At 39.4% G+C, this 16,815-nt stretch overlaps 1 protein-coding gene across 1 annotated transcript in view; it reads left to right on the plus strand.

The window, feature by feature from the left end:
• Nucleotides 1–1,007: 1,007 nt before the first annotated feature.
• LOC131795878 (protein jagged-1) overlaps nt 1,008–16,815 on the plus strand; it is a 40,809-nt gene continuing 25,001 nt past the window's right edge. Inside the window, exons 1-4 of the mRNA XM_059113473.2 lie at nt 1,008–1,256; nt 1,867–2,051; nt 2,859–2,981; nt 13,034–13,154. The gene's annotated coding sequence lies outside the window, so the exon portion shown is untranslated. The remainder of the gene's footprint in view (nt 1,257–1,866; nt 2,052–2,858; nt 2,982–13,033; nt 13,155–16,815) is intronic.

A 16,815-nucleotide genomic window follows, 5' to 3' on the forward strand; every position in this document is an offset into this window, starting at 1 on the left:
AGCAAAAGTTACCAGAATTTCAATCTTCTATGCAGAGAAATCGCTTAGAAACTGGTCAAATTTTTCAAAGGAGAGGGGAAATTTAGATCGTAGAGCGGAAAGAGATGTTATTTTCTTTGATCTCTAGTTTTTTGAGGGGAAAAGAAGGAGGTACATCTAATCTTTAACCTATCTTTGAAGATAATTCTCCCACTGTATGAAGTATCAAAGGGTTTATATGAGCCGCTATCAGAGGCCCACAGACAAATTAGTTAAAGCGGAAGAAGTTTGCGGTCAGACTCTCCCTGTCCTCCCTCACTATTTCATAAAATCGCTAAGCATCTTTGCGGAGATCCAAGAGGGAAATCACGCACTGCTGCATTGGATAATTGCAAGAATATAGCGGGGTAAGCATGGAAACAGCCTAAAAAGATATTCTTTTTTATTTCTAAAATTGCGTTATGTTTATTTTGGTCATTAAAAGCTCGGAATATTAAAAAACTATTCGAATATTTGTGGAAATGACCATCGATGCAGTGTAGCACGAGTTTTTAATAACTTTTTCCTTAAGCAGCTGCCTTGGGTATAATAAGTGGCTGTGCTGTAAGGCGAAACCCGATCACGAGATCTGTGGACTGCACAGATGACGGTATGAGGTCTTATAGGAGAGTTCCAATGGGGTGATGGCTTCTACGGCTACGGTTGAAGTTTTGGTCAATTTACAGCTGACGGTTTATATCTTTCCATTGTTTTCACCAGAAAGTTTTTTACGGTTAATTCTTGTTTACGACTAACGGTCAAAAGTTATCAGTTGTTACACCTAACGGCTAAAGTTTTTGACCGAGTTACGACACGTGTTTAACCCCATTGAGACCTTCTTATAGGTGGCGGTACACCGACAATAATTGGTTGTGGCATTTTCTGTCAGTTTAAACGCCAGGATCAAATTTCCGTCGACGTCTTTTAACGTGTCATCTGGTCTAGTGAGTCATTCATTCCGGTCGAGCTGGAAAAATCCCAAGAATGCTCTCGACTTTTTGCCTTCACTTTCACTCAGACGTGCCAAAGCCAGGATTTTCTTTATTGGCGTGTTTTCCAAGTGAGTCAAGTGGAACTGAGAGTGCTGAAGGCTCAGCTAATGTTAACCAACTCAGGCTGCGATCGATAAATCTTACACTATGGCCATTGGCTTTCACAAAGCGCGTGTTCGTCGAGGCTTTCTTCGATTCTTGCATTCTGAAGGATGAAGACAGATTCTTGGGCATAAACAGACGATGGTAAGCGTTTTTGTACTTGTGTATACTCCTTTGAGGCGAGTTATTAAGCGACATAAGGCGATAAATATTGCATGCGTTTGTCCAAAGCTGTAAGACTGCCGCTTACGGAACATCCCAATTCTTCTACGTTCTCCTAGAGGACCTAAGAAAAAAAGCAAAGCTTGAGTTTTAAAAGAGTTGAGAAGGGTAGATATAAATTCTGACATACCCCTACCCTCAAGGGATGAAAAAGTGAAAAAGATAGGTTATCTACAACGGCACTAGCTTTCGAAATGACCCCTGACATTTTTTCAACGGAGAAGAAAGATTGTGTGACACAAATTGTGACATCCTGGTGTCTTTCAATTTTTTGCCAGTGTCTACCTCTATTGAATTTAAAACAGATGATAAGTAAAAGCTGTTTTTAATGCCAGCAGGACAGGAGCCACTAGTATTCTTCGCTTGTCTCGGCTGAAGAAGGTTGCACTGCGCACATCGTGTAATCGTAGGGGGGGAGGGGTAGAAGGGGGGGGGGGAGAGGAGGCAGAAGGGTTTGAAGGGTCAAGGTAAGGTGCTACTAATTGAGTGAAATCTAAAAGGTTGCGTCTGAAAGATTCTGACCAAATTCCAGGAGATGTCTTTACCATGGAGACTTGTAACGGTATTTCTTCAATCCCAAACCACACATTGTAGTTTTCTCGACGATGGATGCCTTTGGATGTTATTACCATCGCTTGCAGTGTTGAACCTGACAAGATATTATTCCCCTCGTTTATGATCAATCTACACATGAAGGACGAGCACAGTGATGAACAGGTATTAAATTTAAAAGCCCTTACTGATAAAACTATCATGATTTTATGTGGAAAATATTTCGCATAAAGCCTCAGTTGAGGAGTTAGCCATGTTACAGTGTAGATTAACTTAAGGAGTCAGATAAATAGATGTACATTTATTGAACGCAACGGCTGATAAAACCAAATGATTTCTTAATACCACCCACTGACGCAGCACCACAGTGCTGAACTAAACTTAGAACTGAACAGTTAGACCTGAACTTATCTCCTTCATAATACATCTGTTGCGTAACATCAGGACGAGCTTGGGCCATGCACGAGGTTGATACATGTCATAATTGCCGAAGTACCAGCTACATTCAGGCGAAAAAATGACTTGAGATCGATAGGGAGAGACTTTTGGGATGAGCTCTCTGTAAGGAATCAGGACACTTGGCTTAATCTCCTCAAGTTCAAGAGGAGATTTTGTTGCTCTTTTACAGTGCACTGTATTCCACTGTATTCCACACTATTTTCCTTCTGTTCGTTGCGAGAATTATGCGTACATCTCGTTAACGCCACAATGATGTTTATGAAACAAATGCACAACTACTACGGGTTGTTTTTCCTCAAAAGAGTTAGGGCACACTTCGCAGCTTCTCTTTGTAAGCTAGCTACAATGCGAATGTATCAGCGTATTAAATAGTGTCTCTTTTGCTTTAAATTTGGCAATGCAGATGTTTAATCAACCAAAGAACAAAGGCTGTGATATGGAGCCGTCGTTAGGAGCAGGTAAAAACTGGTTCACTCAGATAAATCAGTGTTTTTCTCTTTTAATCAATATCAGGTGCACAGCACACTTGGGGTTGTTCACTTGTTCATCTTTGCGCGAGAAGCACCTCCCTTGTAGAAGCAGTTCTTGGAAGACAGGGTTTATTCTCTTTCATCCACATAAACGCCCTTTCTGAAGGTAGGTTGGTGTTTGTCTGTCTCTTGTATCGCAAATCTCCCTCTTCGTGAGGCATTTTCCCTAATTTGCGGCTGATGTAAATGTTTCTTGGGACAAAACTATGCAATCTTGGGATTTGCGTGGCGATCGTTTGGTAGTCTCGTGTTTTCTCAGTGGAGATAAATCCGCCGTAAGATAGGGAGTTTTTTTTCCCACTTCCACGGCGTTACATTTTTAAAACTGGAAATCCCCGTCAAGAATGATAACATTTCAACGAGGAAATCTTTCTTCGCCGTCTTAATGCCGCACGGAAGCATTCGTGCACAGAGCAGAGTTAAAAAAAAGCTTCAGAACATCACAGCGAAAATCAACCCCGCACTTTTCACTGAGTCCAAGATACTCCAGGTGACCGTTACAAGTTGAATGTGCATGTTTGTTGTCTATCCACAAGATTGCTCCTTTCTTTCCTCTTTGACAATGTGGCCTGTGTCAGTCAGGTGTGTCAAAAAATGGTTTAGTTAAACAAGGTTTTGCCAAGGCCATGAAGTCTTTGATTTTTATCTTATAAATGTATGTCACCAAGGTGCGAATTTAGCGGCAAAGTGTTACAGCGTGGCTCGAATCACAGTTAGTTATTGAAGTAATTTCCTATTTGAAATCTTTTTGTTTCTTTGTATAACCGTTCTTCCAGAGGTTCGCAATCATCGTTAAAAAAAAATAAAAAGGAAAAACCTAAGAACAACTGAGAAATGAACTACGGAGGCTTACGCAACAATATCCTAGGTTTTGTTTTTTATTCAAAAAGCAGGTAACCACCCTGACAGAAAAATATCGTTTTCGCTGGGATTTGGAAAACCGCATTGACAGACATTATAACTTCTAAGGAAACAACAAAAAAAATTGGCCACCTGAATATAGGGGATCATGCGCAGTAGTTACTTCTTGACAGATGAATGAATCCATTCACAACTATTGACATGTTCATGTGCGGGACAATAAACCACGTGGTACTACTCGCGTGCGGCGCTCAAACTTATTAAATACCAAGAAACCTGAATATGGAATACAACAAAGTTACTAATTGCCGAACCTTCTTCTTACTTGAATTACAAACGATATTGACAGTCTTAATAATTAGCCCATATCGGTCGGTTAAATGTAGCGCTAATGCAACAAACATTATTGGGGATTCTATCAATCGTTTGTTGTGTTTCTGGAATTTCCGACGCTCACGAAAAAAGCTATTTTAAAGGTTACGCGCTTATCAGAAGGAAACTTTAAAGGTTTTATATCTCTCTCTCTCTCTCTAGATTCATCTCTCTCTCTCTCGGGCAGTCAATTCTAAGTAGTTCAGTTTTATTATGTGTTAAAGTTGGCAGATGTATAAGTCAGACGGGTGTGTTACAGTAGGTGTGTTTCATTGACTTAAGTATTAGCAAACTAAGTAAGGCTATGGGTTTGTGTTCCACAAATTACTTCAACCAAATTGTTAGTCACGTCTTGTTTTTAGTAATTTTGTGACACATTAGAGAAAATGGTTTGAAAAAACAAGTGAGAAACAATTCACCCAGTTCCTTTATGTACACCATGAATTAAAAATCTGATCATCTGAACTGGCTAAAAATTCGGAACAAATCTCGTCGGTTGGTACTGCTGAAAAAGCAGAGTTGATGATGAAAAAGTGCAAAAAATAACGCAACAATGGAACAGGGAAAAAGAACGGGACCGGCAAATCATTGCAGTTATTAGCTACGAGATTCTTGTTGTTCGCTCGTGTCCTTTTGTTTACTTTTCATGAAGATATCATTATTCACTTGCCACGGAACTAGTTTCACTGACAATAGTTCTTTATTTCGCCGAAACGTGTGTACAACAGGTTCCATGTTGGTATTGAAAAGAAGGTCCATACACGCGGCCTGCGCACAGCCATTATTATAAATTACCACGATTTAATGGTAATCTCCATTAAGCAATTTGTTCAAGAGTTAACTTTTCGCATCGAGACTGTTTGTCTTTGGAAGATGTCGAGCGCCATCTTTTCCTTTTCGTGTAGCGTCAGCTTGAAGTGGAAATAAATGCAAGGAAATTAATTTCTGTCGTCTTACTGAACAGTACACTGCAGACAACGGATTCCCGAGCGCCGTTTTTCTTAGTTTTTGGCATGTCAAGCCATTTTCTAACAATAAAAATGGTTGCCGGAAGAAATTATCATTTCCACGAAGAAATCGCGCCATCTGCAAAGTGTTTATCTAGTCTTAATTTTGCATTTTCTCTTTTATTACAGTCTTTTTATGAGCCGAGTAAGCTAAATCTCTGCACTAAAGCTTTCTTGTGGCTTTCCGCAGCTGCTAAACACCATTCAAAATTGTTTCTAACAAAAATATGGAGTTCCAAATAATTTCCCTATAATTTTAACAGCACTTGTTACATTATATACAATTTCTCTCCAATCCTTCAAAGCGAAATTAAAATTTGATGTTATGTTATTAATGTTTTTGAACTCGCAATACTCAGGCTGAGAATGTCCCTTATGTATATAAACTCGCGTGGCGCTGTCGTCCGCCTTGTGTTTTTTTAAACGCACCCTTCGGCGTTTTATCAGATTTGAAGTTCGTGGTATTCCGAAGCTCCGCGAAAGTTACGGCCATGTAGGAGTCCGTAACCCATCGTCTTCAAGCTTTGGTATGCTCTAAAAATAATAATTATATCTGCTAAACAGTTTACAAAGATTCGACAGAGTGTCGCATAACAACCGTTGGTATCATGGTGGGATATCAAAACAAGTGTTTAAACATTGCGGTCGGAATCCAAAATTTTTTTTGATTCTCTTTGTTCGTTTCAAAGAAAGAGTGTTTCTGGGAGTAAATTAAACCAATTCATCATGGATATTTAGTTCTTTACGGCACGTGGGTGAGTTTACAAGAGTCTGTGTCATTCTGTAAACTATCAACAGTGGTTGTTTCCCATAAAGACGATTATTCGACTGTCTACTTCACAACCGGCCAAAATATGTCGTGCGAGACGTTAATCCACAGCCATGATTTCTGAAGACAGCTTTGTCTTCCCTTTGTTAGTTTCGCCGTGAGAGAAGTCTCGGTAATGAAAACTGGATCAGCAAGTGAATTAATTTAGCTGCCCTTCTGGTCGACGTATTGGAGATTTTAGCGAGGAATAAATTCCGCAAACAATCTTAACATGCACAAATTTTGTCGCGATCGCAACGGTGAATTTTGCCTGATCAGTGGCCACTGCCGATGCGACTTTAAACAGTTTCGGTAATTACTACTCTAATTAACAATTTTCAATGCAGACTCCTCCGTGGGTTCCCTTTTGGGGTGGAAATTGTCTGCGGCTATAAGGTTCGATTTTGATGAACGGCCGTTTTGGAAAGTGACAAGTTGGAGAGATTTGAATTGTTTTTGACAATCTAAACCAATAAACACCTTAATTTGGTTGATGAAAATAATTACGACTGTCAATTAGACTCCAAGGAAAAACCATTTCTCACGGCTCGCTTCTGCACCTGCGAGATTTGCAAGTGAAATAAGCTTTTAGACAATGACAAGGCTCAATTAGATATTGTCGTGTAGCCCTATCACGTTCACCTTCAGAAGACCGTGCACAATAGAAGTAGCGGTTTGTTCCAAAGGGACGTGAAGGAGGAATTATCTTGAATGAATCGTTCGTAGAGTGAATGCATTTCCTGTGATTCTCTGCGAGGGAAAGCGAGCTCGATTTCGCAATTGGAAGGCTTGTGGGCAGAAGTTGTGAAAGGTTTAGGACTTAATTTCCGGAAAAAGTCGGAGAGTCCTAGGAAGGCTATTGGAAGCGCCTCTCCTCTGCATACAAAGGTGGGTTTGGATATGTGCCTTTGGGGGTAATATTCATCATGATTTTGTAGGATTTTCATGTAGAGAAAAACATGACAAACATTGTAAAATATGTGGTTTCAACCTTCAATATATCGGCTTGTTTTCGTTAAGTGAATGTAATTCGAATTTATGTGAACGATCATGAATCATTAATTAAATTTAGCGAAACATTGTAAAGAACATTTCCTAGATTAGATGCCAATGTCGGTAGAGAGCTGCAATAATACTCTTCCGCCAAACCTACCATGAGAAGCTCTATCTTTTTTTTTTTTCGGGGAACCTTTTTTTACAATAAAACAAACGGGTTCTTACAAAAGGTGACGTCCGAGTCAAATCAAATTAGTGTTATCTGAAGAATTCTTTATAAATGAAACGCTTTCAAATTATTCCCAAACGTAGCACATAATGATAGCGAAAACATTGCAAGAAATTCCTCTAGAAAAGACATTTTAAGATAAAGCAAAATTTTAATTAATAAAAGTCATAAATCAAAGTTTCAAAGTAGCGCTCGGTACAGGTGAATCTTTGCTCGTGTCTTTGTAGACAGTGTTTCAGAAATCGTGATTTTATTTTTTATGTAATGATTACTCTTCTCGAAAACTTATCATAGATGAGCGATTTTCATAGCCTGCATATTTGCCGTTGTGTTTTCATGTTGCTCTCGTACCTTGGAAGTTAGACGAATGTAGACCGCAATGTTTACAGCGGTGTAATTTCTCTGGTTGGGTTGTTTTAGGTGTCGGCAATTGCTTTCTGTTATTTTTTTAACCACAATGGTGGGTGTTTTCCAAATTGTATCGTTTTAAAGACCAGGCTTAGACGGTTCAAGATTGGAAAACACGGAAAAAAAGTTCGAGAGAGAAATTCATGGTAACACCTAAATCAGTGCCTGAAAGCGGGTGAATTGTGTGGTGCTAGAAGTAGCAGGTTTTTTTGTTGTAGGTGACTACGCGCGAGCAATCTCGCGCCATCTGCATCTCTGTACCTTTGCATAACTTAAACCTGAGCTTGGCGATCTGCGGTTTGAGCTCATAGCACATGTTAATCTCGTATGAATTGGGCCAAATTACGTCCATTTAAGGTCTACAATTCACCTGAGCTCCAGTTAAATTCCTGTTCGGTGTTTTGCCAGTGAAAAACAACCTAACCGTGGGATAACATTAGTGAATTTATTAAAATTTTTGTCTAATATACATGGCAGCTGGGTGCGCTTGTGTGTTGACTTTCACTCGGCTTCTCTTCTCGTTACGCACTCTTCACTTCTTTCTTAAAATATAAACCAAGGCGGCTGGTCGTACATTATCACACATGCTATATAACTGAATTAGACCCACACAAAGGGTCTTTGCAATAGTTGGAGATAAGCTATGTTCCACTAAGTGTATTCATTTAAAAGGTGCTAGTGAGTTGCAGGTGAACGATTTCTTTCGTCTTGCTGGCTTCGAACGCTTCGCTCGTAAGGCTCGAGAATTTGAGACTGTCTCCAGGCACTTGATATAGCCATAAATTTATGTTTAAATTGCGACATTTTTGTGCACTTTACAAAAAATAAACAATTTATGGAAAGACAATGTCGCTCTTTTGAAGCCGTTTACATAGTGTGGGAGAGAAGCCGTATCATTCGGAGTTTCCCTTGCAGCACGTGCCCGATGGATTGTTATTGCTTGTGTAGTACAGTGATGTAAAAGCGTGCGTTAAATGGAAACCCATTTAGAAAAGAAACAGAAAATAATTTAGGAAAGAAACAAAAAATAATGAAATTGACAATAAAGAAGCTCATGTTTGTTAAACTGTAATGTAGCGTGGTGCGCGCGATTGGAAAGAAGATTACTTGAACCTCAACGTGTAATCGTATTATAGTAATCTACTGTTGATCTGCGCGAATGCTACTCAATTTACAGCACACGTACGTACTGTTGCTTCGTGAACGTAATTGGAAACATTATTTGCCCAAATTTAACATTTATTTTTATAGCTTTTTTCTATTTATTTTGTTTCGTGAGAATTTATTATTAGTTTATGCTGATAACGTGTATGATCGAAAATGAGCGTGTGGGACCGTGAGGGAACATCTAAGTTAACCCATTTCCACGAACGTGAAGCTGTGCTGACAAAGAGTCTGAACTTTCCATGAATTTGGTTCCTGTTACGTTCATTCATGTCACTCTGTCTCGTATCTCGACTCAATCGATCCAGTTTTTGTGGTACTCCCAGACATTTCCTTTCTTTTGAGTTTTGTTTCACAAGAGAGGAAGGCTTACGTTTAGTGACAGGAGTAAAAAGGGGGCTTTCAGTAGTTGCTATGTCTCACAAAGAAAGATATGCCTGGTCCAAATTTGTGTTGTCGGAAGTCAACGAAGGTTTAATATTCTACATCCGGTATGATGCACCAAACATCTCTTAGTTTCATTTCGCTTGTGTGCGCGATAAAACTCGCCGTTGTTGCGAACTGTTTTCATTCTTCTTTCTCTACATGAAAATTTCATCAAGGAGACAATAGAATTTGAGACACAAACCAAGTCAGTGTTTTAAAGTCTACAATGTGCGTGCTTTACATATGGGTTACAACCGTCGATCATTTAAGCCTGAAACTTCAGACGTTTATGAAACCACTAATTGCAATGTACACCAATAGCGATCTTAAGTGCTCATGTTACCCGAGAGTTCAATGCGACAAAGTGGTGTTTTTTACTCAGATCTGGACCTTTTAACAATGACATATACTGAAGTGCTTATTCCGTCGAGCGACTGCACATAGAAGGGTTTTCTTTTTCTCTCTTTTTTCTTCGGCTTCTAACAGAAACACTCTGAGCGATGCACCTGCGTCCACTGGTTTGTGGGTTTACCCCCCAAGGGATGCCTTTATGGCAAATCTCCTTGTGAATCTTTTGACTTAGTAACAGCATATTCTTAAACAGGTAGGTTTAAAATGCACCATAGTCAGACCAGCTGACGTTTCAATACGGAGTTCAATTAATACTCTGCCTTTCTACTCTTCTCGCGCTGCTAACAATGCGTTTCTTCTTTTGTTTATGGTTTTGTTACAACCAGTATTCCATGAAAAGTCAAAAACGTCAACGTAATGTCTTCTCATAGTAGTTTTTAATTTTTTTTTTTGGACAAAATGTAAGGTATTCTGTGATAAAAGGTAACAAAATATATGTAAAAAAACACAAAACATTAATGCTAGCATGAAAGCGTGACATTTTGGTCATAGTTACAGACTGTTTACTGTATTTCTATTGTAATGTAAACTTCCTTGTAATTTATATTTGCGGACGGACTGACGTCGAGGTCAAGTTATATTTCAATGCCTTGTATTTCTTGTCAAGGTGCACTTAGGCCTTCCGGAACATTTTCCTAATTTTTATCTTCACGTGTGCAAACTGAATCATCGATCATTCAGATTGTGGTCAAGGAACGGGCGCGGTGTAGTCAGTAGCATTGCGTGCACTTTTTAATACCACAGAAGTTAATTGTTTATTTTGTTAAGTGAAATTCTTCACAGGCTCATGGCTTATCGGGTTGAGGAACTCACCTCGTTTATTGTTGTTTTAACCTTACGAAAGGTTTTAGGTCCGAGTATTAAGCGATTAGGAGAATTGGTACTTCCCTCAAGGCATGATGAACATGCAACATCTCTTTTCATTATCAAAACGTAATTCAAAAAAGATCAGACGGTCGAGAAAAGACAAACTCATTAGAAAGTTCTGTCTTGATATAACACCATATTCTCTTTACTAATTTGCAAGGACATGTATCGCAACTAGTAAGGAGAATAACTTATCATATCGAGGGACTGAATGCTTCGTTAGCAAGGAGTTTTTCCAATGTCTTGTTATCTTGCTGTTACAGTTCGCTTCTACTTATTGGAACCTCGAGGTGATTGATAGTAGGCTAAGGAACTTGCGGACTTTATTGTCCAGTTTTGTCTTAGGATGTTCAGAGAAATTGAGTTATATAAAGCAACGTTACTTTTCTTTTCATGAATGCTAGAAAACCTCCATCTGGGGTTGCAGATGAAGCGGGTTTAATGTGTTTCTAGAGCGCCCAACAGAAAGTACAGCGCAGATCTTTCCGTGAAATGACAAATTTACAGCTTCAGACGTTAAAAATAGGTGGTCTACTGCGGCATCAAACACTGCAAAATGAACCATAAACTGGAATTCCGAGTTACAGAGATTTGTATTAGACTTGAACTGACTAAACTAACAAAATCGCCAATTTAACCTTCATCTCAACGTTTTACGTTTTAGAACAGCCATCAACACAGTTCAATTTAGGGGTCATCTCAAATGATACGTTACCCTAATTGTCAAAAGTATGGAAGATGTTAACATCATCTCGTTGGAAATTCAGCTGCTTTCTCTTCGTCCCACGCTCTTGACAAAGCGAATTATAACTTTTTTCGTGTCAGAACTTGTTATAGTATAGCATTATCTTTTTGCTAAATGGGAACCTTTTACCAACGAAGTTTTTTGTGTCGTTTTTTGTTATTAAAGAGTGAGAGAAATTTTGCAGCTGAAGATGAAATCGGCAGAATCTGATCATATTTATCCCTGATCCGGGTCTGAAGTATACTTTTTTTGTGAAAACTATTTCAATTGATTCTTTAGCTCGAATCTCTTCGTGTGGCATGCTAGATGGCCTTGATAACCTGTTCATTATCAGGAGTTATAGCTTGCAGGATTACGATTTAGACTTGTTTATAAGAGTAAACAGATATCCAAAGTATGTTGACAGAACCGCATAAGCAGGTCACGAAAGAGCAAGCTTGTCGAGTGCATGAGTCGTAGGCCTCAGATGGAAAAAAATCTTGAAAGAATCGCCCCATAAAGTTTATAGAAAATCGTCAAAGAAGTAACAAACTCACTCCCAAACATGACTGGTTAGAGTGGGAGAATATGGCCGAAAATTTCTGTTGACGTAACAAACTTTTAACTAACGGTAGTTCCACGCATTTCCGCATGTGATAAGTGTGCCTTGTCACAGTAAATGCATGTTACGGAGAGCATAAATTTTTTGTCGTCTTCCATCCGCTTAATTAATTAATCTTCTTGATCCGCAAAGATTCTCGCGTCTTTTTTAGTTTTTCTTTCTACTTTGGTCTTCTTCGTCCCTTGCAAACTACCATTTTAAATTTCTTTTTCTTTCAACGAAAATTTCCGTGTTGCAAAAAAGAGTCATGTGGGCTAGTTTAATTTTCATAGAACACAAACCTCGTCAGTTTTTAGTCTACCCTCCTCCTCCCTCAGAGGAAAATAAACACAGATTACACTTTGCAAACAGTTTGAGAATTACGTGGAACTAGAGTTGAATATGACGCTTTTTGGATGGCCTCACGAGCTTCATCAGTTCAGTTCTGAACAGTTCTGTATGTTTTTTTCTTGTGAATTTTCAAGCGACACCATCACAGTGGCTGAAATTCATACAGCTGCATTTTGACTCATGCCAGAATTCATGCCAGAAGGTGATATCATGTTGTCATTACTCTCCTGAATAACACTGGGCAGAGATTATGAAAGGCGAACATATCAAAGTATTTCTTTCTACTTTGGTCTTCTTCGTCCCTTGCAAACTACCATTTTTAAATTTCTGCATTAAAAGAAAATTTCCGTGTCGCAAAAAAGAGTCATGTGGGCTAGTTTAATTTTCATGGAACACAAAACTCGTCAGTTTTTAGTCTACCCTCCTCCTCCTCCCTCAGAGGAAAAATAAACACAGGTTATACTCTGCAAACAGTTTGAGAATTCGTGAAACTGTAGGTGAATAAGAAGATTTTTTTGTGTCGCCTCACGAGCTTCATGAGGTCAGTTCTAATCTGTATGTTTTTTTCCCTGTGGATTTTCAAGCGACACCGTCACAGTGGCTGAAATTCATGCAGCTGCATTTTGATTCATGCCAGAATTCATGCCAGAAGGTGATACTATTTTGTCATTAGTCGCCTGAATAACTCTGGGTAGAGATTATGAAAGGCGAACATATCAAAGTGTAAATATCTGCCAAAAGGAGATTAGAGTCGGTGATTATCAAATCCATGCGACTAAAGAAATACCAGTTTTCCTTTGTATTTTTTTTTTTGTCGTCAAGTGGGATAGTGAGTGCTTGTCGCTGTTCTTTAGACTTTCTTAACGAGCAACGAACAAATCGATCATCACAGGTACTGAGATTTAATTTTACGTTTTTTCCCTTTCTTTGCAGCTCATGAAAAGACGTTGTCAGACTTTTGTTGACTGGGACGTAACGACTCGACGATCAGTGATTCTGTGGGATTAAACTGTTGCTTTTTGGTTTCGATCGTTGATTAATTCATCTGACGCAGGTTTGAGTCCGTTTATGTTTCACTAAAGATAATTTATTCACCACAAAAGGCGTAAGTCCAACAGACGTAGTCGGTTTATGAACGTTTTCTTTCCCAAGTTTCGTCCAGTACCATTTCTTGGCCGACCATACGGCACCCACAGAGGTGATTAAGATGCAATTTCTCTAAACAATTTCAATACATTATTTTACTCAGCGAGCAGGTTAAGATTGAGAAATAGAGAAACTTCATGGTTGGAATGTGATACCTTGATATACACCAAATTCTCTTAACTTATTCGTAAGGAAATATAGAGTAGCTAGTAGAGAGAATTCCTTCGTAGATCTTGGGATTTAAAGGGTGATGCGCGCACATTACAAACGCAGGAAACTTAGTATTCCTTTTTTTTTTTTCTTTTTTGCCCATAGTAGTAGCAATTGTCAATTCAACTGTTGTTAGTAAACTACTGTAGTTTAACGGGATGGCCCAGTTTGCGCCTAGATGTTGGGTTCATATTTCTATAATCGTAGAGAAACAAACAACTGAATTATTATGTTATCCTAATTGGTATGTGAGGGCCACACATCCATCTTTACCACATGATACAACTTTAGCAAGGTTTTCAAATGATTGTCGGAAGTAATCTGGGATTAGGTTAGTTTTCTTTTACCACGCTCTGTGATTGGTCCAGAAATCTCGTGCCACCATCTTAACCAATCAGATGCAAAGCTAAAAACAATCGCGGCTTGGTCGCTCACGTTTTCCCGCGGTTCGGGCGATTGATATGTTATCACATTTAGTTTTCTTTGGTGAAATTTTCCTTTTATCTGATTGGTCGTCACGATGTTCGCTGCTGGGTTTACGACGCTCATTCGAGAAGCATCGGATTTAGATCAACCGTGAACTTCGCTAAACAAAGTTGCTTGATGACTCTATGACAAGAACGGTTCGGTCGTGATGTATATCACTTGGAGCGCTTTTTTTTCGGCACTCACCTCTTCCCTTGCTTTAAGATGGATAAGCTCTTTTTTGATCGGATTTAATGGATCACTCGAGTTACCACGCAGAGCAAAAATGCTGGTACCAAGGGCTTGTTTTGAAAATCCTTCTAGTGCCTTGATAGCGCCGCAAAATAAGGTTCAATCTTGGGAAGCCAATTCCGCATACCCGCTAGTTAGGAGAAAACATGTTCTCTATGTGGCGGAATCAGCCAGCCGTCTGAGAGAATTATTTCCTCCCAACGTCACTGACGAATGGTGCGTTGTTGGCGCCACGAAGTTGAACATAGTCGAATAATAACCAATAAACAAACAAATAAACTGACTGTAGATACGAGAAGATAGAAAATTACCCAACGTTTTCTCTCCTGAGATCTAAGTAACAGTTATTTGCAATTTCAACAAGACCTTTCTTTTGAGTTTAGCGCTGAGAATTAGATGCTAAATTTGCAACTTGCGCGGGGTGTGACTTCGCCGATTAAGGGCAAGTTGGACAAACAACCCTCCCGTAATATGCACTATTATTTCAGTAACCACCACATTTAGGATTCCTGACGAATGCCAGCGAAGGAGAGTAAGAGAACATCGTTCTACTTCGCGTGGCTGGCTTTTTTGTGTGCTTTTTGAAGTGTCAAGAAACGGAGCCGCGAAAACGAGTGATGATGCTACGAAAGGCTTTGGACGGACGAGTGGCTTCGCCTTTCATCTGTTCAAAGCTCACGCAAATCCGCCTGTTAGGCCGCAGGCTAAAATCCCTCGGTCTGAAATACGATGGCTCCTTACCGTAACATGCCAACGAGTTGTTGTAACAAGTGTCAGTGCTGTTACATTTAATCCAGGGCACATGAAAAGTGATATTCGATATGTTTCCTGGGTCACTGACAACGTTCATGAATGATTTACGGATGTCATGACACACAAGTTGTCTCCAGCAGTTGTCGGTCTTGTTACTGCCGGACAGATGGGGACTACATGGATTGTAAAATTAATTTAGCATGATCAGGCTGCTGTATTCAGGTGTGCAAGTACAAAGAATAAAACAATGTTTCTCCCGTGAGAAGCTCTATTAGCTTTCCCACAAGATGTTCTTGTGAGCTGGCTTATTTTTTTCTAGATTGGCAAAATGAGACAAAGTATGCGACCGATATCAAATGTTTATTTCGACGTAAGCGAACATTGAGAACTTCTCATTTCATAGGATAAACATGATAATACTTCTAAGTGAGGTTACCCCAGGTTCATTGTCAAACAGCTTCATATATTTCTCTGAAATAATGCATTGACATGGATGAGGAGTAACACTGCTGTCCGCCGGAGAACAGATACAGGTGATGCATGGTTCTCGGCGAACTCAGCCTGGGCCCTCTGATTCAGGCCAACTTTCTCATTTTTTTTTTTTTTTTTTTTAATATTTCGCCCGATGTTTCCGGTACTTGACATGCATCAGAACAGGGAGTTTAGCGTGAGGTAAACAGTTCCTCTGGTTTTGTCTGCTAGTTCTTCCAATCCAACAGAAATTACGGAAAAAAAAGCCCATCTTACGAAATGACACAGAGTAACGGTGGTGAGTAGCTTCGATCTGGAAAAAAAAATGGCTACAGGCAGAGCGAGCAATTTAGGTTCTGCACCAATTCTCCAAAAGGAAATCTCCACCAGGAGTTTTCCGACATTCTGAAGTTGACCATTTTGGCTTTTGGAAAGTTTTTAACTGTAAACACGAAGTCTAAAGCACAACCGTGAACAAAAAAATTATTTTAGCGGTAATGTTGTATAAGAATGTGCAAGAAAAGTTGCACTGAACGTGCCGTTTAGTTTAAGGCCAAAGGTGCTCTTTGCGCAGAAAGCTGGTCGAGTTCCAGCTTATGTTTGTTAGTATTTCGTTTATGATGACAGAGAAGACAATGCGAAGAGACTTGAGCCAGCTCCTCTCTCAGTTGTAGTCGGTATCCTGACGCAGGTGTTCTTATCTTCTACCCTCATTAAAAATTAACATCTTGCGTATTGGAACAACATTTTTTTAACTAAGTGCCAAGAATATCTCACACGGTTTGCATAGACGCGTTACAATGTAATTACCATCGATTTGGTTTCGTCTCTCGATGGAAAATTCGCGTTTTGGACTCACTGGTAAGACTGTGATGAAGTTCAATGCCTCGTGCGAATTAACTGGCTTGGTGGCAAATAGCGACAGTTCTCTGATTTCACTCTCTATGGAAGGTTTTTTTTCGTGTCTTTGTCAGTTTCCGTTAGAACATGACATTCTGCGAGAAGTGCATGGTACGACACACCACACTTTAAAAGAAATCCAACTGCCTACGACACTCGTTTTTTTAGTTCACGAGTCTTCTAAAGTGTTGACGACCAGTTTGGATGTCCCGTCAACGACGCAAGTTCACGTAAAACGTGTACGCCTGGTCTTTGTGTGTGCGTTTACTGACAAATAATGGGGAAATTTCTTACCGTCATTGTAACACCTTAGTGTATTCTCCCACGCAGTGTTTATTTTTTGGATTCAGTCGAAGTTATAATGCAATTTTATTATGTCTCGTAGAGGATGTATTTTTTGCGTTTCTTTACAACCCGAGAAACCTTCTGTGCCCTTTTGCTTTTTTTTTCCTTAACCAATCTTACTAACTGCGTGGTGAACTCGCTTATTCAAACAAAGACGCATTCATGTGAGGTTA

Source organism: Pocillopora verrucosa, chromosome 7 (assembly GCF_036669915.1).
Source record: "Pocillopora verrucosa isolate sample1 chromosome 7, ASM3666991v2, whole genome shotgun sequence".
In the NCBI taxonomy this organism is placed as follows: domain Eukaryota; kingdom Metazoa; phylum Cnidaria; class Anthozoa; order Scleractinia; family Pocilloporidae; genus Pocillopora; species Pocillopora verrucosa.